At 32.4% G+C, this 27,836-nt stretch overlaps 1 protein-coding gene across 4 annotated transcripts in view; it reads left to right on the top strand.

Moving 5' to 3' along the window:
* The window catches only part of Pgant9 (polypeptide N-acetylgalactosaminyltransferase 9), a 704,637-nt gene that overhangs the window by 192,554 nt on the left and 484,247 nt on the right, over window positions 1–27,836 (top strand). For 2 of the 4 annotated variants that reach the window (XM_089636834.1, XM_089636830.1), the window contains exon 1: window positions 15,561–16,058. The exons of 1 other annotated variant lie outside the window; for it this stretch is intronic. The gene's annotated coding sequence lies outside the window, so the exon portion shown is untranslated. Of the gene's footprint in view, window positions 1–15,560; window positions 16,059–27,836 lie in introns of those variants that run through there. One more of the 4 variants, XM_089636831.1, reaches the window with a different exon arrangement.

The following is a 27,836-nucleotide window of genomic DNA, read 5'->3' as shown; positions in this document are numbered from 1 at the left end:
ACATACATTTTAATCATTGATATTAATAGTTCGTTATTAGAAATTTGTATTTCATTTGTTTAAATTTGTATTTTAGATGGATTAAATCTGATAAATGATATAAAAGTTTACCAACGGAGTTCATTCAGCTGGTAAGTTCCTGATCGTCTCTAATTATTTTCCAATATTATATTTATATTTTTCAATTAATAATGTAGCTAATAGAGAAAAATCTTTCATAAACTTTTTCAGTTTCATAAATTCTGCAATTGTTAAAATATCCCGTGATTTTTCACGAGTATGTATTAATGTTAGCTTACTTTCAGAAAGTATTCGTATAAGTTTATTTATGTAAGTTGTTCTGAATTCTGAATGAGGTACAAATAATATTGTCCTTATAATGGTACTCAGGAAAGGGTTTTCAAGTATCTTGAGAATACAATCCTACATCCCTTAACTGATTTAAGCTATGTTTGTATGGTTTGAGACTCGTTGACGACTAAGGTACCCACTTATATATTATGATGATTTATAAGAGGCCGCCCACTTGTTCCTCTTAATGACTTCCTCGAATGACTCTTATTATTAAAAGGTTTACCCATCCAAACCTAGCAGCTCTCTTTAGATCGTGAATCTATCCATCTGGTTTGAAGAAAGTGATACACAAAGTTAGTGTTTTTTTCTCTCTCAATAACTTCACAGCGTGCTACCATTTTTCATATTTGAGCTGCTCAGTTATAGACCATGCTAACTGACATTTTTGCAAAATAGATTTTTTCGTAAAAATAGTGATTTCTTTCTGTTGCTGGAGATCCCTTTCGTAGTGGTAGCACTTTTTGAACGGATGTTTTGAGATATTTAATCTATGGTATCTGACATACTATTTTAAGTAAAGAATGGTAAGTTATGCAAGATGGCGGATGGCCGACGTATACCACGCTCTGTGACATCAAAAATAATGGTTGAGTGATCTCAAACATTGTAAATTCTGTGGATTCTTTTGACAGTGATGACAGCGTAGCAGATCCCACGTTTTCTGCCGAAAACAATAAAACAAACTCTTCATGTAGTGGATTTTGATGCATTTCTAACATGTTTCATGTAAAGCATGTTGTGTTTTCAATTAACAAGTTTTACACGGTACAACTTAAATTGATTTAAAAAGCTTTTAACGTTATTTATATGCACATGCCATTGTTTAGCTGAAAATGTCGTCATTTCATGGCATGTCATGTTATCAATCGACTACATCCAAATTTTGTATTTGTCTATGCTTTAACATTTGCCTCTTTGTTGTCTATGGAGACACCAGTTTTCTGAAGTTGATTAATTCACATGAATTATTATATTAGGTATTATCACACATTGGATTATTTTGTTCATGCATGACCTTCCTTTGACATGACTTAGGGCTTTTGACAAATTACCCTGTCAAAATACCTTCTAAATATCGCACGGTATAAATTTAATTGGATTTTTTATGGCACACAATCATACCATCACGTAATTAACGTGTTTTCACGATGCCACCAATATTGATTTCACGTTTCCCACTCAGTGACCTTCCACTTTTTAATCACTTAGCGCAGAGGACTAAAAAATAATCATATCATCCCATTGATTGGTGTGACAGTACCACGTTTTAATATAACGCGGTTTTCCCGACATCCATGTCAAGGACGTCCGTAATATACGTTTTGTCGATATATTAAATATCTGAAGATTGATGGCTTAAGATGGGGAATCTGACATTAAACAGAATTTAGTAATTTTTTTAATGATATCATTTAATAATGTGATGAGGGTCTCACGTCTCGATCGTGATTCTGCGAAGATGAATGACCTATCATCGCTGTCATTAAATATTATGATTTAGAAGGTCTACTTTTTATTCATTTTATTTAATATAATTATTTATAATATTAGGCCGGACCGGTTTCACTATGCAAAATGAATCCTGTTGCTAATTCATTTTGAACGTATGATGAGATATTTATATTATTATGTACGTACGATAAACATGACGGACGCAAGCGGAATACCGTTCAGTGATTTTATGTTCATGAGAACGGGTCGTTTCTTCGACTCGTTCTTGAATAAGTCGGCTCGCATCTGGAACAACCGGCATCTAGTTTTCCTCTTTCATAAAATCCGGGTCTCTTCAAGACCCTCATTAATAAATCTCTTCCTATAATGCACAACGCTGCCCAACCGAGTGACGATATTGTTCTCCTTTCTTCACACTGCATAGACTGTGACGTTCTCGGGAGGTGTCTCAAGAATTTTTGTTTTCTTTCTCAAGAACATATGAATGTATGTACAGATGTGATTTTGTATGGGTAGAATATTTAAGTGCAAATTTATACATGTATAATGTTATTGTATTATTTCCAAAACATCTAAAGCCCTATACAAAAATACGAAAATTTACGTTAATTTACGTTTAATATATTTTACTTCTTCAAAGTGGGAGATACTGTCCTTGTATCGCCTTGTCATAAGACCACCATTCATAATTGAAAGGTTGCTTGAAATGGCTTTAGCTGTGTTTGGTAATCAGATTTTAATAGCCAGATGCTCCCTTACCTTCCTCTCCCCCATCTACTTCACAACCCTACTAACTTCAGCCTTACAACATTCCCCAATTGGGAATGCCATAGTCGCACTGGCTCCAGACGGTTAGGAGTAGTTGTAACTTTTCTGGTATCCATATAAAAAAAGCTCATTTTGCAAAAAATCTTTTAAAGTTGGGTTTTGAACCATATAGATATAGAAACATCTCTTTTATTTGTATGTGTACTTAATAACAAATCACATTTCAAATTATACTGACATCTTAGATAGTCAATATCATTATCAAATTGGGCATTATACAATATTATTTATAATACGTCATTTTTTCTTTTCTAAATGAACTCGTAATTATTAAAAAAATACTTTAATTATATAAATCAAGTATTTTACTATGCATTATTTGCAAAAATTCCTACCTACTCGTGTAATTTAAATGTTTCATTTTTGTCTTGATTTTTTTTTTCTTATCGGCCCTAAATTTTATTACTCTCAGTCGTTACTATAGTGTTCTAACGAATATTGAAAATATTAAGCATTTTTATATGTCGTACCTCGAAAAGTATACTTTTAGACTAAACTTGATAAAGACCCTGTACAAAGTGTTCATCCATGCCCCATTTTAAGACAATTTTATCATTTTTTATGAGAGGGTCACAAGAGTCCCAACTGCTTCCAACCATCTGAGACTGAAGGTAGTGTAGAGGGGAAAGAGATGGGTAGAGGACGGTGGGGAAGTACCTGGCTGTTTAGATTTGGTCACCAAACATGGCTAAAGCCAATTCAAACAACGTTTCAATTCTGAATGGTGGTCTTGTAATACTGGGCGCATCTTTTACTCTGAATTTTCATTTTACAAAACTCATCTAAAACAATTACATTATTATTCATTACCGTCAACATCTCTATTGAATTCTTCGTTACGTTACGGATACCGTTTACGGATGAATTGCCCTCAACAAAGGCTGTAAGCGGCAACGTAGTCCTCCCTCGTTAGTCCTCCCCCGGGAGCCTTAGATGCTGCCTGCATGCAATCACCGCAGGCTTCGAGGGAAGCTATGGCCCGCCACCGCTTTGGGGGATGCTGACGAATTGAATGCAAATCGCACCTCAATTCACACTAATTATCAAGTAACCCGAATAAAAAAATCAATATAACCAACCCCGTCGGTAAACCCTTCAGAGATAATTACATTTTGAAATTCGTTTCTTTTGTTTTATTCATTTTATCTGAAAAAGCAAGATAAATATTCCCATGTTACGAAAACCCTAGTAACATTTGAAAAACTCCCACTACTATCATTATAAGCGGAAAATATTGCTTATACAATGATGGATGATTTAGCTAGCAGATGAATTTAACCCATATCGCCTGGTTTGGAACCCATTCGTCAACTCACCCACTAACATTAAAAATAGTACTTTCATGTGAAACTCATTTTAAAACTAGATTTATTTACTGTTTGTAGTATAGTATTGTGACATTAAGTTAAATGATTCATTTATAAAATCTATTTTATCTCTACGTATATACAGGATGGGTTTGTTTTCAAACGAATCTACGCTTTAATCTTTGTATGCTTATATATTTTTGTACAAACGTTTTTACGTGATTAGCCAGACTACGAGATTAGTCACATGCCCGTATGAAGGTAGTTTTATTCTATAGTTTATTATAGTTCGATTAAATTGTCCACACTTGACATTCGAAACAGGAGGTAGATCATTGTCTACGCTAGATTGAAAAAACACCTCCCACACTCTTTTCCCACCCAATAAAGCAGAATTTTAATGCATGATATAATTTTACACACCTGACATTCAAAATGAGAGGAAAATTACTGTACTTATGATTTCTAAAAACTCGACAGTTTGATAATGCCTTCAAAGGGCGAAACAGCTGTCACGCGTAATAATAATTACACAGCAGAACTTGTTTAAAAATAAACTGTTTTTATAAACCCAATAACAATATTATTGAATATATAAAAAATAAAAATAAATAAAATGGAGTTCTTCTACAAATTAAACTTAATAACAATAAAAAAAATCTAAAAACTCTGTTTTCATCTTGCTTTGTTAACTTCTTTAAGAATCTACAAAATTATAAATTAATTTGAAATGGTATTAATTCAGTAGGAACGTGGTATTCCATTAGTAAATTTTTTAAATTATGTTTTTTATTTATATTTACCAATATTAAAAATAATTAAAGCTAATAAAAGGTAATAAGTCTCCGGCCGAAGACTGAGTTGACTGAGAAGGACGGCGCTAGGTATTTTGTTTAGAGAGGAATGCAATGTTTTTTGGCATGTACGTAGGTACGTCGCAGCAACGTAGATTAAGTTTCTAGGGAATATTCATAATGCTTACTGCGTCACAATTACTACGTTTCGCGCTTGTTCTGAACATGTACTCGACTAAGAGATTAGTTTCGATTGTCCCTCAGGATTTTGCTGGGAAATATTTGCATCCAAAATAGGTAGAAGTTTAACAAAGTAAGTCGTTACTTAACAGTATCAGTACTTAGCAGTGCACCAGGATTAACTGTTGTCTCATCAAGGGGTCTGGGAATTAAGTTAACCGCGTGGTTTGAGAATGATGACAGTAATTTATTTTGCATTTACGTTATTTATTTATTTTGTAGGGATTCTTCACTTCGTGTAATATTGTTTTCTTTTCTTTCCTCTAAATTTTACCACATTGATACTAAGGGCGACTTGCACCAACTATCGCAAATTTTATCTTAAATTGTATTTAACTAAACGTATTTAAGACCCTAAATACATTTAACTTAAATGCGTTTAGTTGCGTCCTGCACCACGCAGTTCGGTGGCAATTTTAGTTAAACGTGTTTAACGCGTCGGTAAAACAGTTACCGCGTGGTTACCGCCATTAACGCGTAAATAAAACAGCTACGATGTTTCATTTTGCTTGAAGTGTCAAAATATTTTGTGATTGTGTGTGTGGTTTAATAGTGTTTTCATTTATTTTATGAAGAAAAAGTTAAAGCAAATAGACATAATGATGAAATAAGACAAAAAGAGCTTATGTTGTTGGAATTAAAAATAAAACAATTATCCGAGTAATTTTGTTTTTTATTTCTTTTACATACTATATTGTTTTAAAGTATTATAAGAATGCTGTAGGTATGATTAGAAGTTTACAACCTTGCAAAGTACTCCTCGATAAGGATCGTTAGCTCTAGTGACGAGCACCTCGCTGATGTTTTTATTGGCGTTGAATTTTAACTGAGGTTCAATTTCTTGCACTAATAACGATGTCGTTTCTTTACTGAGACGAAATCTTCTTTGAAACTTCTTGGCACTGAGTGTTTCAAATAAATTTGTTCTTGTGTTTACTTCTCTGACTATAAACGGTCTACTTATATATACACGGTGTCCGGAAACTCGTAGTACAAGCGGGAAACTGGAGAATCTACACCACATGGGGAACCTAAAAAAACATAAAGTTTTTTGATTTGAGCATTTTCAAAAAAAAAAAAAAACCAAAAAAAAAAATTTTTCGGCTATTTTAGGGTTAAAGTTTTTTCTGGTGTTTAGGGTTGAATAACAGATGTTTTAACCCTGCAGAGCAGAAATATTTTATGATTACACCGGGTTAAATGAAGGGTGATTTCAAAATAATGCTTCAAATCCGAGTTTCTTCATTTGTTTTACTTTCAAATAGTTTTAATTAGTTTGGTACTTTGATCTTCAGTAATAATTTATAAGAATTAGATTAAAAAAAAAAAAAAAAAAAAATCAACTTCAAACTCGATTTACTCGATAACGAAAGCTCAAATAAAAAAAAAAGTATACTACAAAATCGACTCCAAATGTGATGTAGATTCACCAGTTTCCCGCTTGTACTACGAGTTTCCGGACACCCTGTATAAGTATAATTTATTTATAATTTCCATAATTTCTTCATCATCGTGAGAATACAAATCCCAAATGTTCATTGTGAATACAAATTAAAATGAGATAGATTTTAACCACAATCAGAAATCGAAGAACCTAAAAAATTTTTGACAGTACTGCTTAGAGTCATACTTATGGTGCAAGCCGCCCTAAGTAAATATGCTCTTATGTAATTTAATACCTCAGCACAGGTTCTCTTAGTGAGATTCTCACAAAATATTACTACTTAACCATTTACATACAGTTACTGATTGTTACTTTACATTCTATTGCAATGTTTTATATTACACGGAGAAAACTTCCAGATTAAATAATATTGCTAATGTATTAAGAATATCTTCCAATTATTCGCATTCCTATTAAAAACGGAATTGTAGGCCATTAACGAATGAGTTGATAAGTATCCTGATAAACTTTAAGTAAAATACCAATATTTTGTCACGATGTCGGAACACTTGTTCATATAAGTACTAACATTTTTGTATTTCGTCAAGATATATTATTAAGACAAACGCAGGTTTATGAACATCACGTATTACGATATAATTACGAATTTACTAACAATTTATCAGGAAGCGACTTGCAGTTCTGTTTATAACAATATAACCAATAATTTGAAGAGATTTTTAAATCAGCATTACTCGTTTTTCTCCGTGTAGGAACATTTTTTTGTATTACTTGCACTCATCATTTTTTACCAGTAAACTGTCTGTAGTATAGAAATTATTACATTTTTTGAACGTGGTTTTGAACATAATCATAATATTATAGCGCTAGGAGTACCTGTGCCCTGAGGCCTGTGTGTGGTAATAGCACATAAAAGCCATTGCAAAAATGCGGGGATCCGAAATCCGAGAACGACCACAGCGTAGTGAATAAGATTAAGAAATAAACCGCTATTTAATCATGTAGATGTATTGGATATAGGCCTTGTGGACTTGGAAAGCAATGTTAGGAGAATATTTACTCGCAAGAGAATGGTAGGAGTCAAAAATACCGCAGAAAGGGAAAATAAATAAAAGCCGGTATTATAAAAAGTATGCCCCTAAGAAGTCTGAGCTGTGTGGCTTTCTATCTTCTCTTTTTTCCCCCTGTAAAGAAAAAAAGTTTTTATGTGTCCAAATTACGGTAAATAATTAGTAATTATCAACTGATATCTTCTTCTGATAACTTTTTTATTTACTTTTTATTTTTTTTTGGTAAACTAATGTTTAAGACAAGATTTTTTATGGATAGCACAAAGGGTAACAATTATTTTTATAAGCAATAATTATTAGCCTGAAACACTCATCCACATTGAAAAATCTCCTGATGAAAGATACATGACGCCAACGGGACATGAACCCGTGTCCTTTCGATTTCCGGTCGACAGCTCTGACCACTGAGCTAAGGCGGCTTATCTCTTATCCGCGAAATAATTTCAGGCTAATAATTATTGATTATAAAAATAATTGTTACCCTTTGTGCTATGCATAAAAAATCTTGTCTTAAACATTAGTTTACCAAAAAAAAAAATTCATATTTGACAAGTTCTAGTATCTTCACCAAAAAATGTAGACAATTTGTCTCGACGCCATCTAGTGAGAGAGTTAGCACTTACAATGCCTTTCTCATATAAAATAAAGTTGGTTGTTTCAGGTGAAAAAATGTAACAAGCAGTAATTGTTGAATGAAAAACTAGTATATATTGAATTATTTCGCGGATAAGAGATAAGCCGCCATAGCTCAGTGGTCAGAGCTGTCGACCGGAAATCGAAAGGACACGGGTTCATGTCCCGTTGGCGTCATGTATCTTTTATCAGGAGATTTTTCAATGTGGATGAGTGTTTCAGGCTAATAATTATTGCTTATAAAAATAATTGTTTTTTATTTACACTTCGGAATTTGCATCCACTGAGCTACAAATATATTGTTGTAGTAATAATTATAATAATTGGATGACTTTTATAGCGCCGTTTTTGTGCAAAATCACCTCAAGGGCTCTGTACAAAATTATAATACATTTCTACTGTGATCTATGTTATTACTAACTATTTATGGAGATAATATACATTCAAATACGCTGTACCATTATAATATAAAACATAACTTGTGAAATAATAAATAAAAAAACAACTCTACAAAAGTTTTGTTAGTGAGTATTTAAAACAAATATGGAACTAACTCGTATTGTATTAAATGCAATTGGCAACAAGTAAATGGTTTCTTTTTCTGTTCATTTAATGTTTAGTTCAAACTCATTGATTTTACTTGATATTTTTTTATCTTATCGCAGTTGAACTAATCTTGTTTACTTGCTTGATTAAAATGCATGATTTCATTATGCCGGGTAATAGGCTTAAAACATGTTTAAATAATTATTAGGTACTTGAAATGTGGTATATCGATAACACCATTTTTATGATTGTATATGACAGCGCGTTTAATTATATTGATCACACTGGCGGCTTCTGTTTATTCCAGCGAAAAAAAAAATCGTTTTTAAAAATATTTTTTTTGCGAGTTGTGTTAATCCTTCAGGCCTCTGACGTATTAACCGTTATATTTCTCAAAGACGCTGTCAGAAAGTATTAGAACATGTGTGTATTTCCACTTCTCAATAAAATCCAAATAATTGAAATATTTCTGAACATATCCGAAAACTGAAAAGTCATTCTGAAAGGTGATAAAGTATTTTTTCAAATGTTATTGTTTAAAATAAATATATCTTTTATGAAATATTAAAATTTTGAATGTAAACATAAAAAAGTTTAAAAAGTGGCTCGCTTTGCATTTTTTCGTCTGAACACTAAACCAAAATTACCTTTGACGGCCGGCATAGTCCAGTGGTAACGCATTGGACTGCCATTCCGAAGGTGGCGGGTTCGAACCCGGCGTGCGCAAATAAATTTTATTTGATTAATTTGTGTTATTTCACAATTAATTAATTAAAATAATATATAGTATATTGGCACGTTCCAGAGTGGAAGATACTACCAGTATCGCCCTGGTGTAAGACCACCATTCAGAGTTGAAACGTTGCTCCAAATGGCTTTAGCCGTGTTTAGTGACTAGATCTGAATAGCCAGGTACTTCCCCACCTTCCTCTTTCCCTTCCCCACTTACCTTCAGCCTCACAACATCCCCCAATTGGGGATGCCATAGTCTCACTGGCTCCAGACGGGAGCAGTTGGGACTCTTGTGAGGTATTCACTATAAAAAAAATAAAAAAAACCTATAGCAAAAATCACTTATTTGAACATCCGAATGTATTCTAAATATTACAGTCACCTCAGTTTTTGTCATTAAATATAAAAATAATTCATAAAAAAAATTATTACATTTTCATATTGCGGTGTACATTTTAATTATTCTATGGTTAACTTTTATATTTAAGTGTAAAAAGTATTTAATTGTTTTTTCTTTCTAACGCCGTTTAGTTAACATTTGTAACCATCACGGCGAGGGAGATACAATGATTTCTATGAGAACATTTGAGTTTTTCGAAAATGAGAACAAATAAACTCTACGGGTATCTGTCTATTCCCAAAACCGAACAAATTAGCCTGATGAGTTAAGAGTTAAAAAATGTTTACATTGACCCCCTTTCAGCGCGTATTCATGTTTTTGTTGTTGTTTATAACGGCGAATATTTTCGATTTCTTCGCAAGTTAAGTAGGTACTTGAAACAATATGTATGCTTGCCCGTAAATGAAAATACTGTGAACGGGGGTTATCCTTAGGAGATACAATTTTCGACTTTTAAGTAGGCCTTTTTAACATATACAATTCCGTAGTATATTATTTTGATATACCTGTCTCATAAGGTTTAGCCAGCGTCGCAATGTAAACGCACGAAAATATTTTTTTACCACTTGATTACAAAAAATCGACTTTTCTCATGTTCTATAAATATAATATATAAATAAACTTTCCGATAGAAATTTTTTAAATGATAGTGAAAACCCTATCAAAATCTTTTGCGTAGTTTAGAATAACTAAGTGCACAAACAGACAGACGCGGACAGTGACTTTATTTTATACTATTGAGAGCAGAAATCGACTTTCAATGTGGTTTTATGACTTTTTACGATTTACCGGAATATAAAAATATGTGATGTAATTCTTGAAGGCGAACGGAATTGTTTTCTTAATCCAATTTATTGTTTAAAAAGTATTGGTTTTGCGTAAAAAAAACATCATAATAATCTGGTGAACAAAAGTAAATGCCGGTGTCTAGATAGGTACCCAATACAAAATATTTCCAGTTTTTATGCATGTACCTATCTAACATTTAACACGTGTCCGATTTCTTCTGCCATTAACTAGTGTATACCGCGATGTTACTATTAAAAAACTACATCACATCGAGTTTAGTTCGACTCCGTATCTCATTCTGGTGCAGAGATATTGCGTTTAAGTATTAAGTATTCCTCGGGCGTTCATGACTTCTTCTATACCATTCAAATGAACCGCTAAACAATCCTTGCACTAATAAGAACAAATTCTAATACTTTTTGAGTTTTGCAAGAGTTTATATATATATATAGACTAACTGACGTGTGTACCCGGCGTTACTCGACTTTTCTCTACTTTCTATAAATATATATGGTTCCATGATAACTTAACACAATGACAATTCAACACGCTTTTAAAAAGTGATATAAAGTCATTAGAAAGGATGAAAAAAATTTTTTTTTAACCTAACCTAACCTACATAACCCAGTTAGTCAAGTTTTTTTTTCATCACTTTCCGTGACTTTATATAACTTTTTCAAGATGTGATGAATTATCATTGTGATGATTTATCCTGTTACCCATATGTATGAATTTAAACCTTTCGGAAGAAATTCCTTAAGCGATAGCGAAAACCCAATCAAATCCGTTGTGTAGTTTAGAAGAACTAAGCGCACAAAAAGTCAAACGCGGATAACAACTTTGTTTTATACTATTTGGACATCAACGGCATTTGTGGCTAGTGGTGTTCAGTGTCTACATACGTAGGTGGATCCAAGTTCATTTCCCACCTCAGTTGAAAAATAATAAACTATTAGGCTATCAAAAATTATGCTTGAACTATGTGAGGTTAGCTAAAAAAGAGAGTAACACAGCATGATACCCCCAAAAAATCACGAAGTTCAAAATAATACACTATTATTGTTTTTTTCTCTTTCATCCGAATAAAGTTCTGATTCTATAGTCATTTTAAAACATTATTTTACCGTACCATACTACCGTGGTCTAGTTGTTCCGTAGTGTTTTATCATTATGTTTATAATTTTAACAGGTTTATTGTTTATTGATAGTAAAATTGAACGATGGTAAAGGCACACGTGCGTCCCGCTCATCTATCGGTCCAGGCAATGTGTTGTATGCGCATCAGCCGCTCGCAATATGTGGTCTGGTTATCGTAGAAAACCACGTAAACTGGTATATTTATCTGGTTCAACCGTAAACTGTTTCGTTTAGCGCTATTATTTCATAATCAGCTCTCGTTCAATACGCGCAGATATTTACGTGTAATTAATTTGAAATTGGGGTATCGGTCTTGATCAAGTTATATTTTAAAATAATCTGTATATTTATAAAATCAAAAAGCGTACCTGTTTATGATGATGTATATATCATCTATTTTGTCACATACATTTTTTAATGAAAAGGAGGAGAGAAAACGTCAATAACTCACCCGTGTTGATAAATAGACATTTGTTGAAAGCCTAATAGTTTATTATTTTTATATTCTAATTAATTAGTGTGGTAGATTTTAAGTTTAAAATAATGTTGTCAGTTTTGTCTCTGGTAACTCTGTAACTCTGGTTGAATTAACTCTAGAACTGGTATTTAACTTACCCGTTTTAATAATTTTAATAGACAGCAGTTGAAATCCTAGATTCTTTTTGTTTTTAAATTCCAATTTGACAGTCTGGTAGATTTTTAGTTTAATTAGGAAATAATAATTTCATCTTGAACTCGGATTTGATTTTAATGTAAGTGTAATTATTTTCAAACGTGGAAGTGTTTTTTGGGGGATTTAATTAAACAAGCGATAAATTTTTTTATTTTTTTTTCCTACCTGTAAATATAAAATTTTTAACAAAAAATACTTGCTATTTCAAAATTGGGACTGATTTGTCGAGAATTCAGAATGTCCGTAATTTTTCACAGTACCAAACATAAATAATGTGCATCTTAGGAGGTGCGTAATTTTTCCTTATTTTTTTGTATGCATATCCTTACACGCCTACGAACTCAAGACACTTCTTCTAATCAACATTTTTTTGTATTTCACAGCAAATCATGGTTAATCCAACTCACAGGTAATTGAACCCCCTTAATTTTACTTTATATTCTTTTTGTAAAAACCATAATGAAAACTGTGTGCTGGTGTATGTAAATATAACCATTTATAAAGTTATGTTTTATCTTTGAAAATAAAACACGATTATATAAAAAATCTAATGCGTTAAATCATAGCACGGGCATTTAAGAGGAACGACTGCGCGCCTCTTTTCACACAAACTTAAATTTGGATTTGTGGCCAAAATACTCAAGTAGACTGAAAAATTATGATTTTAATCAAACGGTCGCGGAAATATCTAGTACTGATATGTGCTACTTTAATTATTTGTGTATTAAATTATCATAGGCCTGTTCATAAATTTTTTAATATTGTAACTATTCGTCATTTATATTTGTCAGGAAAAGAACACGTATTCCGATATATTCTGAATAGAATAATATTTTTTAAGAAAATATATTGCAATCACGCTTTTAATACGATTTCAACTGATTGAAATGACACGAAAGAAAACTGATTTGGCACATAATACACTGAGAAAAATGAGTTTTGCTAATGTATTAAGGATCTACTCAAAGTGTACACAAAACATATTATATTTATTTTAGGTGATTGATGAACATATCTAAACCGTGTTTTTTTCTTTCTTTCAGGTAAGCAGCCTACAACAATCTCGTGTTATAGTACTTTCTCGTTTTCTGCCCAATATTTATCACGTAAGTCTCATAAAATTAATTACCATTTGCCCACAATACATTCTTATCACACCATTCCGAAACACCAACCAATATAGATTTGTCCTATACTAAAATAAGTTTGCTATCCCCGTCTGTCCGTCTGTGCGCTTAGTTCTTCTAAACTACGTAGCGCATTTTTATAGGATTTTCACTATCACGAAGAGAATTTCTTCCGAAAGGTTTAAATATATAATATATTAATATTTTATTTATAGAAGTAGAGAAAAGTTTGGCAACGCCTGCTAGTACCACTGCATCTGGGCAGTTGGGACTCCTGTGCGGTATTCACATAAAAAATGTCGAAATAACTAACTAAAATTATCTAGATAACCATCACGCCGTTTCCCATCAGGGGTAGGCAAAGGAGACGGATCGCCAAACAACTCTCTCTTGGCACACACTCCTTGCTTCATTCACGTTCATACACCATTTATACATACCCTTCTGTTATTCTGACCCGTCTCAAGTATTTGGTTCACTAATTACGCCATGTCTTCCTCGGGCGTCCCCGATTTCTTGTACCATTCAAATCGCACCATATATTCTTCTTCGAAAGAACCATTTTATATATTCATAAGATTGATTTTTGCCATAGGTTAGTGATATCGAATTTTTACCGATTTGGTTTCTTCAGTTTAGTGCAGAACTCATTTTTTTTAAAATCGGAGATTAAATATATTTGGTTAGGTCTTTACTGAATACTGCAAAATAAACCAGGAGTTTACTGCAGTATTAATCATATTATATGAGATTGATTTTTACAACAGAATCCGTGTGCTTCATTATAACATCTCGCCTAGAGTGCACCAGGAATGCAGTGCTGTGCCTTAACAGGGCTTTTAATCCGCGTCCCGTGCCCCCGGGCGCCCTGGGCCCTCACATCTCACATCTGTAGCCAGCAAGTAGCCAGCAATCAGCCTGCAATCTACCAGCTTGCAGCCAGCAAGCAACCAGTCAGTAGGAATACCTTCGTACTATAACAACAGGTACATTCGTATCTACAGCGCGGTGCGCAAACATTATTATTTATAGGCAGGTGACCTTTATTGCGTTAGCTACGTGGATGCTGTCGTGTTATTATTATTTATTTATCACAAGTTTTACTAACCGCTATCACACTTTTTTCACATTAAATAATACATTATGTTATAATAGTGGAACATGTTTCGACAAGATATTAGTACGCAATAGCGCCTCTAATTGTATTTCTCTATTTATAAAGTCATTACTAGTGATGAAAAAAAGATGTCTTACAAACATAACATAACGTAACCTATTTTTCAACACTTTTCATGATTTTATATCACCTTTTACTTTACATTACTTCAAAGGTTGTTGACGACCAACCAACCACACCAACTTTGAACGGTCGTAGAAAAATCTCATAAGTCAGTTCGTTATATTTTACGACTTACGATATGAGAGTAGAAAATTTCTTTATGTACCTAGATTTTATACGTTAAATTTGTATATAAATATAATTATTTGATTACACTGTTTGTAGTTTGTATAACAAATATACTATTTTGTTGTGAAAATTAATTCAAATCAATTGCAAACAAGAAATTTGTGGCTCTGCCTGCAAGTGAAATTAAGGCACATATTTATTATGTTCATAAAAATAAGCATTTTACACTTTTGATTTCATGCTCATCCATTAAACTTTCAATTATTGAATGAATTTCAATTATTAATTCTAGAACTCAGATTTACTTTCAATTTAAGTGTTATTTTCAAAATTTGAACTGTTTGTTTTAGGAATTTAGACCAGCGTTAAAGTAATTACATGTGGTATAATATTTTTACAGAAAATTCTTTTATTTGAATCTGAAAGTGATTTGTCGAGAATTCAAACCAGCCCGTGATTTTTCACGGGCTTGCTGTAGAGTTAATAATAACATTGTATTTTACTTATTTTATCAAACTGCTTTATCTTAATTACGCGGTCCGAGGCAAGTCACGTTACGGAGTTACTCTCCCGTCAAACCGGTAAGTACCTCCAACCTCCAACTACTATCAGAGGCAGAGGGAATCTTCGCCCATCGCTTCATTCTTCATTCGGCCGCGACTTCTCGTGCCAGTAGGACGTGTCCGCAGAGGTTCTCCGCGCTCACACAACCGAGAAGGCTTTACATCGCGGAGTATCGAATTAAATTTCCCTATCAAACGTGATACGCGAACGGTATTATTTTAATACACCGATCTTAACGAATAATAATCTCACTAACTAGAAAGATTTTAGCATTGACATTTCTTGTTACTAAAGTTGCCATTTTATGACCATAACCTGATTAAAACACGCATAATCAATTATTTCTGTCAGGGGATTATAGGTTTAACTGTGAATAAAATTATAAAAAAGTGATTCATAATTAACTTTTTTTGTGTTTGAATTTTTAACAAAATTGTGTTGGATTGTGTTTTGTGCTGTAAAAGAAATATATTATTGTGCTTTGTTGTGATTTATTGGTGAAACTGTGTTGTGTTCTTACAAAAAAATAACAACTTATATTATTACTGTGGTTGACGATTTCACACACAACTACCCCCGAGAAGCGGAAAATTGAAAAGGTAAATGCTATAAAATAAGCTATTTTTCCAGCCTGAAATATTTAGTTTTTGTGCTTTGACAAACATATCTAGTTTGCACTGTCAAAAACACGATATTCGCTCTTTGTACTCTGACGCATTGTAACTGGATAGGTTTTTTTTAATGAAAAATACATTATTGCACTCTTATCTTCCGATAATGTGCTAACTAACTGGTGTTAAATTTTAATCGTATTTTATCCAATCGTGAAATAAGATTATATATTTTTATTTATTTACCTTATCGTAAAATATTTTGTTACAGTCTTATCTTAATCTTAATTTCGTATAAGTGTCAAGGTACTTAATTAAAAAGTCCATGAAACGAAGACGTTGCAAATTGTTTATTATCAATTATTGAACACGTCATCAGATTACTGAATTTCCTTTTAATATTTATAATCCACTCTATTTATGTGTTTTGGTTTTCTGGCCCTTAATACGGATATTTTTGAGAAAACACTATGATTGGAATTAATTAATATAAAATACAACTCTGCATTCCGGGGTGGATGGAAAATACTGCATTTAAACTTAAAATTACGCAAAATGAAAAAAAAATAAAAACAGTTTTTTTATATATTTTTTTGGTTAAACTTCGAATAAAAACCTACTTTCCAAAAGATGTTCTTAGTTTGAGTTATATTAAATAAAAGAAACTTACCTAAAAAACCCAACTGTCATAATAATAATTCAAATCGAAAAGTGCTCTCGAAGAATTTGTCAAATATTAATGAAGATGTATAATTTTGCTTCTCCGTCGATTGAAATAGTTGTTCTTCGTTGTAATTAGACTTTTTTCATATGAAGTATAAGGTATATTTTTATTTTTATTTTAGCGATTATATAAAACATTGTAGACACAAAATATTATGATGTATTTAAGTATACCTAAAATACATATGAAAGTATAACGATTGGTTATTGACAATTTATAAGATTGATTGGATTGGAGGTTAATTTCCATTTTCTCATTACTTACAATAATCACGTTTTTGTAAAAAAGAAATATCAAAATATGAAAAACTATAAATTTATGAAGAAACAACTTACTTACCTGATTATTAATTATTATTTTGTTAATTTTTATGTTAACATCGCGTGAATAGATTACATAAATAAATCCAATTTAATTTATCCCAAACTTCTGTATTTCTACACCGATTTTTTTAAAATAAAGTTTTTTTAAGAATTGAAGATACATATCGAATCGTTTCTTCGAATGCCTTTTATAATTGAACAATGTGTTACGTGAGCTTTGTGAATGGGTCTTCTAATGCCCGGTTCATATTGGGAGTCAAAAGTTTCTGATATGTTTTTATAGCCTTTAACAACCTATAAAGAGTACCGTCTGTATTGAAGCAGAAGTTATCATTGGCTACAAAAAGACGCCGGGAGATTTTTTACTCCCAATGAAAATACAGATATATATTTTTTTAAATGTGAAACCACACAAGACTCCCAACCATATGGAACCAGTGAGTCTATGAGGTACCCAATCGGAGTAGTAATTATATTTTTTTAAATAATATAAGGTATTAAGATAATATTTGTGATACGTTCCAGAGTGGAAGATACTACTTATCTTATCGCTCTGCTGTGAGACCGCCATACAGTTTTGAAACGTTGTTTGAAATGGCTCCAGCCGTGTTTGGAGCCCAGTTTTGAATAACCAGGTATCTTCCCACCGTCCTCTTCATTACGATTTCACATTTAAAAAATTATATTATGTGTAAAAAAAATGTATTCAAGTAATTACGTGCTTCCTTCAAAGATCACATTTATAGGTATGCATTATGAAATGAAATTACGTCGCTTTGTTAAAAATTAATAATTAGACGTAATTGTACTTTAGTCGGTTAATTGCAAATAATTTTAACGAATAGCACCTTGTATTGCAGAGAGCGTGTGAGCACTAAACTACCGTAGTTGCTATCGCCAGATCAGTAAACATTATAAGAGAAAAATTAATAATTCTGTTCAAAAACTTATAACTTTCAATTCATTATTCTTCTGAGAATCGCATGTTACCTTCTGATTCCTTTCGGAGATATTTCAGTCACGCGACGGTTATTATTTGCGAAATTTTTCATCCAACGAAATTAAAAGTAAAATTCTAAATTTAAATTAATAATTTTATTTTAAGTACAATATTTACTTTGTATCCACGGGGGGCCACGTGCATGATTTTATGTTTGGGCTGAGAAAAATATACATGTCTATCGATTTTTCTACTGAATTCAACTACGACCTCTTTTATAATGCTATGTTTTTTTCAAACTCTACACCTAATGTTTTTTTTAATATATTAGATCTTTGTCGGCTTTTGAAAATTTAATACCAAAAGTTGAATTGACTATTTCAGGTTCTGCATGGTTGTTTTAATGAATTTGTAGACCACTATTTATTTCTGCGATCTGTTATCCTATGGCACTTAACTAAACCCAGTTTTAATACATTATACATTTATTTATATTACTTAATCAAATAACAAAAGACACGCAAACGACATTAAAACTGACATCCGTGAACTGAACGGCTTGAAAAAATATAGCTGTTAAAACCTGTATAAAGATTAATAGCTATTGTGATTAACAAAAAAAGTTTCATTTTTGCAGCTTTTAAATACCTTATATTAAAAAAAAATCTGTCCGTCTAAAAATCTGATTGAAACGTTCTAAAAAATTATCACTATGCTCTGTGCCTTAGAAATCCTTTCTGAACCGTGCACAAAATAATAAAATCATCATAAAAGTGGCTCTTTTGACTGGCCGACGAATATATTAACAAATAAATGCAGGTAAAAGCAGAAACATCTTCCCATTAGCTCAAGCCATTAGCTGCAAAGCCTTCGCCGGGAAAACCTAACGTTTATCCAAAATAAAGACCTCAGTTTACAACATGCGGTTACGTTGAGCCAACATCAAATTCATTGATAATTGCCTGAATGTTATTGCCGAAGAGGCTTTCTGATGTTTTGGCAAATTGTCAATAATATTCAAATTATACGTCGAAAACAAACACAAGTGTAGTATGAATACTACAATATCCATAGAATTACATAGTGAGCGCGATGCGCGATGTGTTGCTGTATATATTAATTAAATATCTTTGACTGTGGCGTAGCAACAAACCCCCGGCCCCGGGCGAGATTGTAGGCAAGCCCACTACCATTTTCCGGTGAATGGGTGATTTAATTAAACTAAGATACTAATTGAAGACAAGAGTGGATGAGGGCGTCACTTTAAAATATCAATATTATGCGTAAATTGATGTCAAAGGTTTTCTGTGCAATTAGGTGTGCCCAATTATTAATAATTTGTTAGTTCCAATGACATTATAATACATTAAAAGAATTTTGGTGCCAGGGAAAGATGATACAGTACCGCTATGAAAAACGCCTTTAATGTGGTTTTAAAAAATAATCGTTTTTTTATAAACCCTTTTAGAATTGTGGATAGAATTACTTTCGGTCTTATCAATTTTATCGGTTTATGCTCTATCGTATCATGCATAAGAATGCATTCAATCTACAAAACAATTATTCTTGTACAATTTGTACAATGATATGTTAAGCAACTCTCGTAATCTTCAGTTCCAGGTTGACATATCAAAAGCTATATTATATTCATTCCAGACAACGTATCATATTTATGGTAGTCTTTTCCATGAATATGTGCCCAATACGTTACGTGCCTCGTTACCAAATTATAAATCAGTCATACGAAATTTCCTTCAATCGCATTTAGCCTTGGCCATAACCTGAGAGTAAGTCGGATTTGTGTAAGGTAACGCATTGAACTGTTTACTTCCGTAAATGGTACATTATTTTTGTGTATTTGGATGACCCGGTTGGGCCCGCTTGGGGCTTGTCTTAACGGTTGCTACGCCAGCAATCTTTACCATAGTAAAACATGTCGTGTTTACCCCATCATAGGTATTTCGTAATGTTTATTGCCAAAGATTGAGCAACTGTTGATAATAGTATAAAACGCAGAAGTCAAATATTGAAATAGCAAAGACTAGCGCGGTGACTTTGTCTCAAAAAATGATTATTGATTTATTCTGGTCCTTGGAATACGCACCAGAATTTTAAAAAAAGATACGTTTTGCAGTACCTAAGGAATAAAAAACTAACGATTTGTGGTCGCGCTAATAACTAATTTTTTAGGATAATGTCACTCAAGTTGATTTATCACATGTAACTGTAATTATTATTCTAGAAACCACTTATCGAAATTGAATTTGGTGGTGAGATTGGTATTGAAATTCTTCCTTGAACCGGTAATCGATTTCATTGGGCTATCTGGGTTAACAATTTTCTTTGAAATCGGCAATCGATAAAAATCACACTTCTCGAGTTCAGAGCTTGCGTATTAACTACACAATATTCTCTTAAACGCGTATTCTTTTACTACATTACCTGGGCTACATGGTAAAATTACACAGGCGTGTATTCACGCACCAATATTACACTGCCAGAATTACACACGGACGGAATTACTCATATGATACATATGAATAGAAATAATCCTACTTAAATTACGTCTACTGGAATTACACACGTCAAAAAAAAGTTTTTAACCTAACCATATTTGTTTTATTTTTAGCACACACTAACTTAAATACACTTAAATTTAAACCTTAAAAAAACATATTTTTGACGTGTGTAATTCTAGTAGGTGTAAATCTCTGTGTGTAATTTCATCGTCTTTCTGTGTGCAATTCTAGCAGAATACCAATAATCGGTACGTGAATTTTACACCTGTGTAATTTCGTCCCGACACCCATTATTTACCCTGTAGGCAAGGTGTGTATTTGATGGTAGGTAAACTAGATGTTGGCTTAGCGACGTAAAAAATCTTGTTTGTTTAGTTTCATAAAGAATTTTCAGGAAATGCGCCTGCGAGCAGTAAATTTATCATAGTCAAATGGGGATTGTATGAATTGATTCAGGTTTACACATTTCTGCATGCCATCTGATGAAATTGCGACTTGAAGATTAAAACCAAATAACGCGTCATTTGGAACTTTACCTTTTATTTGTTTATTAAATGTATTACAAATATAATAACAATAATATCTATAATACATCATTCTCTATGAGTTTAAATCTCATTTCGGGAAAGGCAACATTAACAATTAAAGGAAATTAATTTAACTTTTGAATACCAATGTATAAGGAGGTTCAATGAAGAGTGTACATAGATTTTAAAACGGGCTAGACAAACTAGCAGAGTTATTTAAAAAAAATATTTCATAAATACATTAAGAAAAATGATTTTTGGTATGAAAATATTGATATAATATTATACACCAAACGTTCACGGTAAATCTATTAATTTTGTCTTTGGATTCAAGTAATTTTCGATTTTTAATGTGATGTATGAAATTCATACAAAAAGCGCAGATAAAATAGTATCAAAATGCAAAAAAATTACAAAATTCGTACATTCCTGAAACTTTAGTCATGCTTCTCCTTGGCAGTATAAATGAAAATCTGCAGAGTCCGCACAAAATAAAGCGATAGTACACCCCTCTAGCGGGTTCACTTTTATATTTTCATGTTTTTTTAATGAAAACCTGTCTCTTGTCACCAAATATTGATAAAATCGACTTGGGAGTGGTTTCATTCGATTGAGCACAAATGCAAACGATATATCACTCAACGTGGTTAGTAATGATGTATTTTTCAAAAATTCTTCCCCCTCCCCCTAAATAGTTGGTACACCACCTTTAACAGGCGGACTCTGTAGATCTTTATCTATACTGCCAAGATAAATGTTTGACCAAAGTTTAGTAATGTACGAATTTTGTCATTTATCAAACCTGTAGTAATATCTAAACACTCAATCTCAAATATCCCAAAACATCACTTGCATATCGGTTTATACACCCAATTTACGAAATAATTAAATATGCTTATTTATTAATTACTACTGACATTTCAGTGTACGTTTACCCTCTTTACATATTTAAATAATAATGACACCCTCTATAATTATAGGAGTTTCGCAAGGTCATACAATTTTATGGCACATGGATGGCACTTACTTATGTAAAGGTTAGATGATTTCAACTTTCAAATTAGCCGTCAGGCGTCTGCCTCTCCACTGTTTGTGTAAATTTAACCTCTTAACCCTTTCAATACCAGAGTTCTTCCTGAGAAACACGAAGAAAAAAAATGATGTCTTGGTTTTGTGAAACAAATAGCGCCGTTTTTTGCGTATCCCCGTGAAGGATATTTCTCAAAGCATCTATTTTTTCTGCTAGGTTTTAATCATTTTTCCATCGACAAATACTGTAAAAATGATGACAGATCTCATTTTGGCTGTTTTGCTTGGTATGACATCCATTATTATTTTGATGTTATCTTTTATTTATGCCTGTTACACTGTAAATTAGTATTTTTTAAATTAAAAAAATGTTTGTGTTGCAGGTTTTTTTTCATTACTAATAAAAAATAACCGTTTGAGTCCTAAAAATAATAAATATCAAATTAGAAAAAATGTTCAAATAGTTATTTAAGGTATGATCAAGCATACAATATGGTCTATACGTGGAAACAAAATTGTGATGCTTAAAGGGTTAGTATGGATTTAACACTTCTATAAATAAAACGCATAAATTATCGTTTCACCGTGTCCATTAATATTCATACTTCATCAATTATTAGAGTTACAAAATTAAGCAGGTGATACATTGCCTTTTGTAATAATAATATACGGAGATACATTATCACGCATAAAGCATGTTGGTGTTATTGAAGTCTTAGCTAGAAAAATATTTACATAAAATATACTAGATGAGCTCTCCGCTATTAAATTCAATAATGATCGCCCATTGAAATTGTATACAAAGGTGTCCGGCGGTAACATGTTGTTCCTTTGAAAGTTGATTCAACATGACATAGTTAGACACGTTATTAATAGTATATTTTCCCGTTTATATTAGCAATTACTAATACCAAAAATTAAATTGTTTATTATTCAGAAAATTGCACTAGAAATAGGTGCTAAAGAGTTATGCTTGACGATTTTTGAAAAAAATAAAACTATTTTTAGCCGACTGTTAACGAAACACCTAAGGTTGCTAAATGTTACCGTTATGTTTTAGAAATAACTCCTGGAGTTGTATCACTACTTCACTAGAAACCTTGTATATTTTAAGGAATGTTATTTTTGTATCATTTAACCGTATTGCTGTGTAAACATTATATACCGCTGTTTAAGTTTTTGCGTGAATAATGTTTTTTTTTTCAAATTATTGGATATCGCACTGATACCTGGTTAATTGGAAATCTTTATCTCTTTTGCTCTTCATATTGAGTACCGACATGGCGTCCCTATTATGCTATCTTTAAACATGTGTTAACACGACATACTTCGACGATAATTCCCGTGGACTTTCTTAACGACAAAAATGCAGTAAAACCCTTGTATTTATTACACTAAAAGTTCTATCGAGTGCACGAAGAAAATGTACTCCTGTTAAAAATGTGATTTTAATCCTTTCGTAATAAAATATTAGCCTAATCAAATGTATCGGAACACGTGTCCATGCAGGTATCTTTTTCCTGATAGATGCAATGACAAAAGGTTACAATATAAGAATTTGTATGAACAAGTGTTCCGACATCCTAATAACATGTTCGTGTTTTACTGGCAGTTTGTCAGGAAACCTGTCAATTCATTCTTAGAAGGCCTGCAGTCCCGTTTTTAACAGGAATATGAATAATGTGACCAGATTCTTAATAAAGTAGCAATATTTTATATACCTAGGTAAGTTTTCTCTGTGTGACAACAAAATTGCGGGTTTGTTTCCCCGGAGATTTTAATAGACAGCTTCTACGATATTCAAAACATTATTTCTCGCACCTTCAAACGGCCAAAAGTCATAACTCTATAACAGTTATTTTGCGGACTTATTCCGTTGTTCTTTATATCATTTGACAAGATTTATCGCTACCACATTATTTTATTTAACATCCCAACGCCAAATCATAATTTATGTAGGAATTCTCTATTGATGTTATTATTATTATTTACAAACTCTCGACTATCAACATTGGTGGCGATTTTTCATGCCGGACTTTTGTATTGCATATTATAAAACCGGACAAAGACCTCGAGAGGAATGCCGCCAGTATCGGCCTTTGAAAAAACCTCCTAACGGCGACCACTGGACGTTAATTAAATTGAGGTTTTTTTTCGTGTCCAGACGTAAAATCCATTCTCTGCGCACCCACTTGATACTCAAAAGTAAACTGAGAATAGTTTTGTTTACGTATTTGCTTTGTTTTTAATTTTCAGTTTACTTACGTGTTAATTGTAATTCCGCCGTTTAAAGATAATGCGTAGGAACATACCCACTTCATTAAAATAAAACCAATATTGTTTTTTTTTATTTCTTAGGCATTAATTATGTAACCATTTTTAGACATTTTGTTTTTGGGAGTTTTATTTCACATGTACATTTGTTACTTGATTTTCATTTATTTATATATGAAATAAAACTCGATAAAAAAAACAATCATACTTTATAAGATCATGTTCTTCGTTTTTTTTACCATTAATCGTAATATTATTTACATTAAATTTATTATTGTACACCTGTAAGAAAAACCTTATTAATAAAACTTTTTTTTCACAGCTAGTTTCGAATATGAAACATTAATTTACAATCAGGCGTGGAGCTTGAAATTATTTTTTCAATCAAAAAACCATAAACAAATTATACCATTATAGATATAAAATGAATTTGTGTGATTATTCAATTACGTACAATATTTTCACATTATTCGAGTATATTCTATTTCATTTCCACCTCTATGTTACTAATTGAAAGTTGGTTGACTTTTTTTAACTGGACTATTTCATTTTAGCATTTCTTTTGCATGTAAATTTCTTTGATACGTTCCATTTCCAGTTCAAGATCGTGCACGTGTTGGATACTGCCTTTTATCCCGCCAGTATTCGCATGAGCGTGGATCCTTCTATGAGCTGTCAAATCGGAAAAAATCATGCCGCCGGAGCCTATTCTACAAGCCATAACCTGCACCTTGAAGATATTTTCGAATTTGTGGATTCTTTCGTAATCTTCTAAATAGCTAGAGCTTATATCAATACCGTTACATTATACCGCCTATTCTCGAAGACCCGGAAACCTTGGGATACCGTGCCGCCGACACATTTTACATTTCTTCAACTTACTCTATCAATTACAAGAACATATGTAATTGGTAATGAATATTACATGCAACACCGATAACAGATCATGAATCACTTCTAAAAAAAATGAAACTATTCATCCGGAGCTACCAGACGAGGAAATGTCCACCACTAAGGAACTTCCTCAATATTTACGTTATTCTCCCACCACTACCCTCAAAAACACAAATACACAATAGCAAACCTCCATAATTCTCTCAAAACGAGCATAATTACGATTTCAAATTACCATTTCCGATAACGTCGAACTAAATTTCGGGAAACTGATCGTAATTACAACCAGTAAATAAATATAAGCACCAAAAATTAGGCATACGCTAAAATAATACCTGAAAACTGAAACTTACTTACTACTTTCTACGGAAAGGCTCTTGGCATGACATTGTGTCCGGCACCCTTTTTGAAATACAGTATCTGTACAGACGTCTCTACTCGTCTCGTACAAAAATTATGATGGTACCATTTTCCAGTTTACCAGTTTAAGTAAAGAATTGTCATTGAGTGACCTTTCTTCGGACAAATTCTATTAATCCTTATTTGCATAAAAAAGTAACGTGAATTATATTATGGTTTATAATTAAGTAGGTGGGTATTTAAGTACTTCCACAAATCTTATAATTTCCGAAGAAATTAAGAAACTAATTATAAAAAATAGAAACATACTTATGGACGCGAGGTCTACAACTGTTCACAGAACTACTAGTACATGGTAATTCCGGTTATCCAATTTCTTATTTATTTTATTTTATTTAAGTTTTAATCCTGCAGGACTGGGAGGTGCAATCCCATCTCTGCCATATTAGGCGAGATAATACAACAATAATAAAAAATAAATTTAAAATATCATTTAAATAGATAAAGTTAAATAAAATTAAAGCATCGTCCATCAGTTAGGTCTTGTATTAGGATTATGGCATATTTTCTTGTTATTTAGACAGTTTATTGAGATATTCTAAAGCTCTCCATAGATGAAATCGAACGTTGCGAGTTAGTTGCATTGACCTATATATTCTTCGCAGAAAATACTACTAATTTAATAACGCCAGTGCTAAACTATACTATAGATGTTGCTGCTTCAGAAAACAGGGGTTAGTGTTTGTATTATAAATAAATATTATATTTTATAAATTTACGTGGGTAAGCGGTTGCTATACCTCGTTCTCATTTAAAGCGAGTTTTCCCGCAGAAGTCATAAATTATGATAATCGGAGACTTGCCGTGAAAACAGTGAAAGTTTGGAAAATGAATAGGTATTATTGTTGGAATGGAATTAATTATATATTCTAAGGCCCGGAAACAGCAGAAAATTGACAAAAGTTGAAACGGTAAAACTAGAAACCGCACCGAACGGATGATGCGCGAATCGGATCGATTCGTAATAAGTCCAACCAAACCTGCCGGATATTATTTACATAATATGTGGAAATATTTCAACTAAATTAAACAGTAGGTGGGTATCGCTTTATTTGTATTTTAGTTTTTTAGGGAAACAAAGAGAAATACATATTTTATTTTTTTAAATTACACCTTGCACGAACCAGTCAAGTTTCCACGTACGCTATACGAAAAAAACATAAAATTGGATGGTTAAATAAAAAATGATAAAAATTATATGGACAGATAACGTTATATGAATACCGCACAAGGGTCCCAGTTGCTCCCAACCGTCTGGAGCCAGTGAGACTATCGCATCCCCAATTGGAGTATGTTGTGAGGCTGAAGGTGGCGGGGAGGGGAAGAAGATGGGAAAGGGGAAGGTGGGGAGGCAATTCAAATATTTTCACCAAACACGCTAAATCCATTTCAATACTGAATGGTGGTCTTATATCTTGAACCTGCCCCGAATATATTATATATTATTTTAAATGAATAAATTGTGAAACTTTATCAAATAAAATTTACTTGCGCACGTTGAGATTTGAACCCGCAACCTTCGAATTGCTAGTAGAGCCTTACCCATCGAACACGGAGGCCGTATATAATATATGCGTCATAAAATAATTTTGAATACACACAGCAGGGGTAGAGGGTTAGTAATTAACGAATTAATCTGTTTTAATGTAGTTAATTGACCTGAGTGAGGACTTTTGATCTAATAAGTATAATTAAATCAACCTTACCCTTTTCTCGTCCACACTTGCATACTTACAGGTTATTTTATCATCTTCCTTAAAAGCAAAAGTTTTTATTTTTCTTTCATCACCATCAAATTAATTTACGATTTTTAAATCGTTTCCAAATTAATGTTTTCATCAGTTAAAATTGCTTATTGATTGACAAAAACAACTTAATTACTTAACTGGCCACTGAGTAGGTACGCAGGTACTCACTGGTTGGTGAATAAGATTAAGAATAACTTTCAAGGTTGAAATAATGACACGCGTTTAAAAGTCGTTTTGTTTTTCTATTTCAGTAGCAGAATATTTTATCCGATTAAAGCTGACGGTAATATTATTACTTTATTGATCCGGCAGGATGCAAAAGATAGCATATCTACTCATGCCTTATTGTAGCTTATTTCCACATGTAT

The sequence above is a fragment of the Hesperophylax consimilis genome, chromosome 10 (assembly GCF_061612785.1).
Source record: "Hesperophylax consimilis isolate HC1 chromosome 10, BYU_Hcon_1.0, whole genome shotgun sequence".
Lineage (NCBI taxonomy): Eukaryota > Metazoa > Arthropoda > Insecta > Trichoptera > Limnephilidae > Hesperophylax > Hesperophylax consimilis.
The sequence above is the reverse complement of the archived record's forward strand: the minus strand, read 5'-3'. Positions and strand labels throughout refer to the sequence as shown.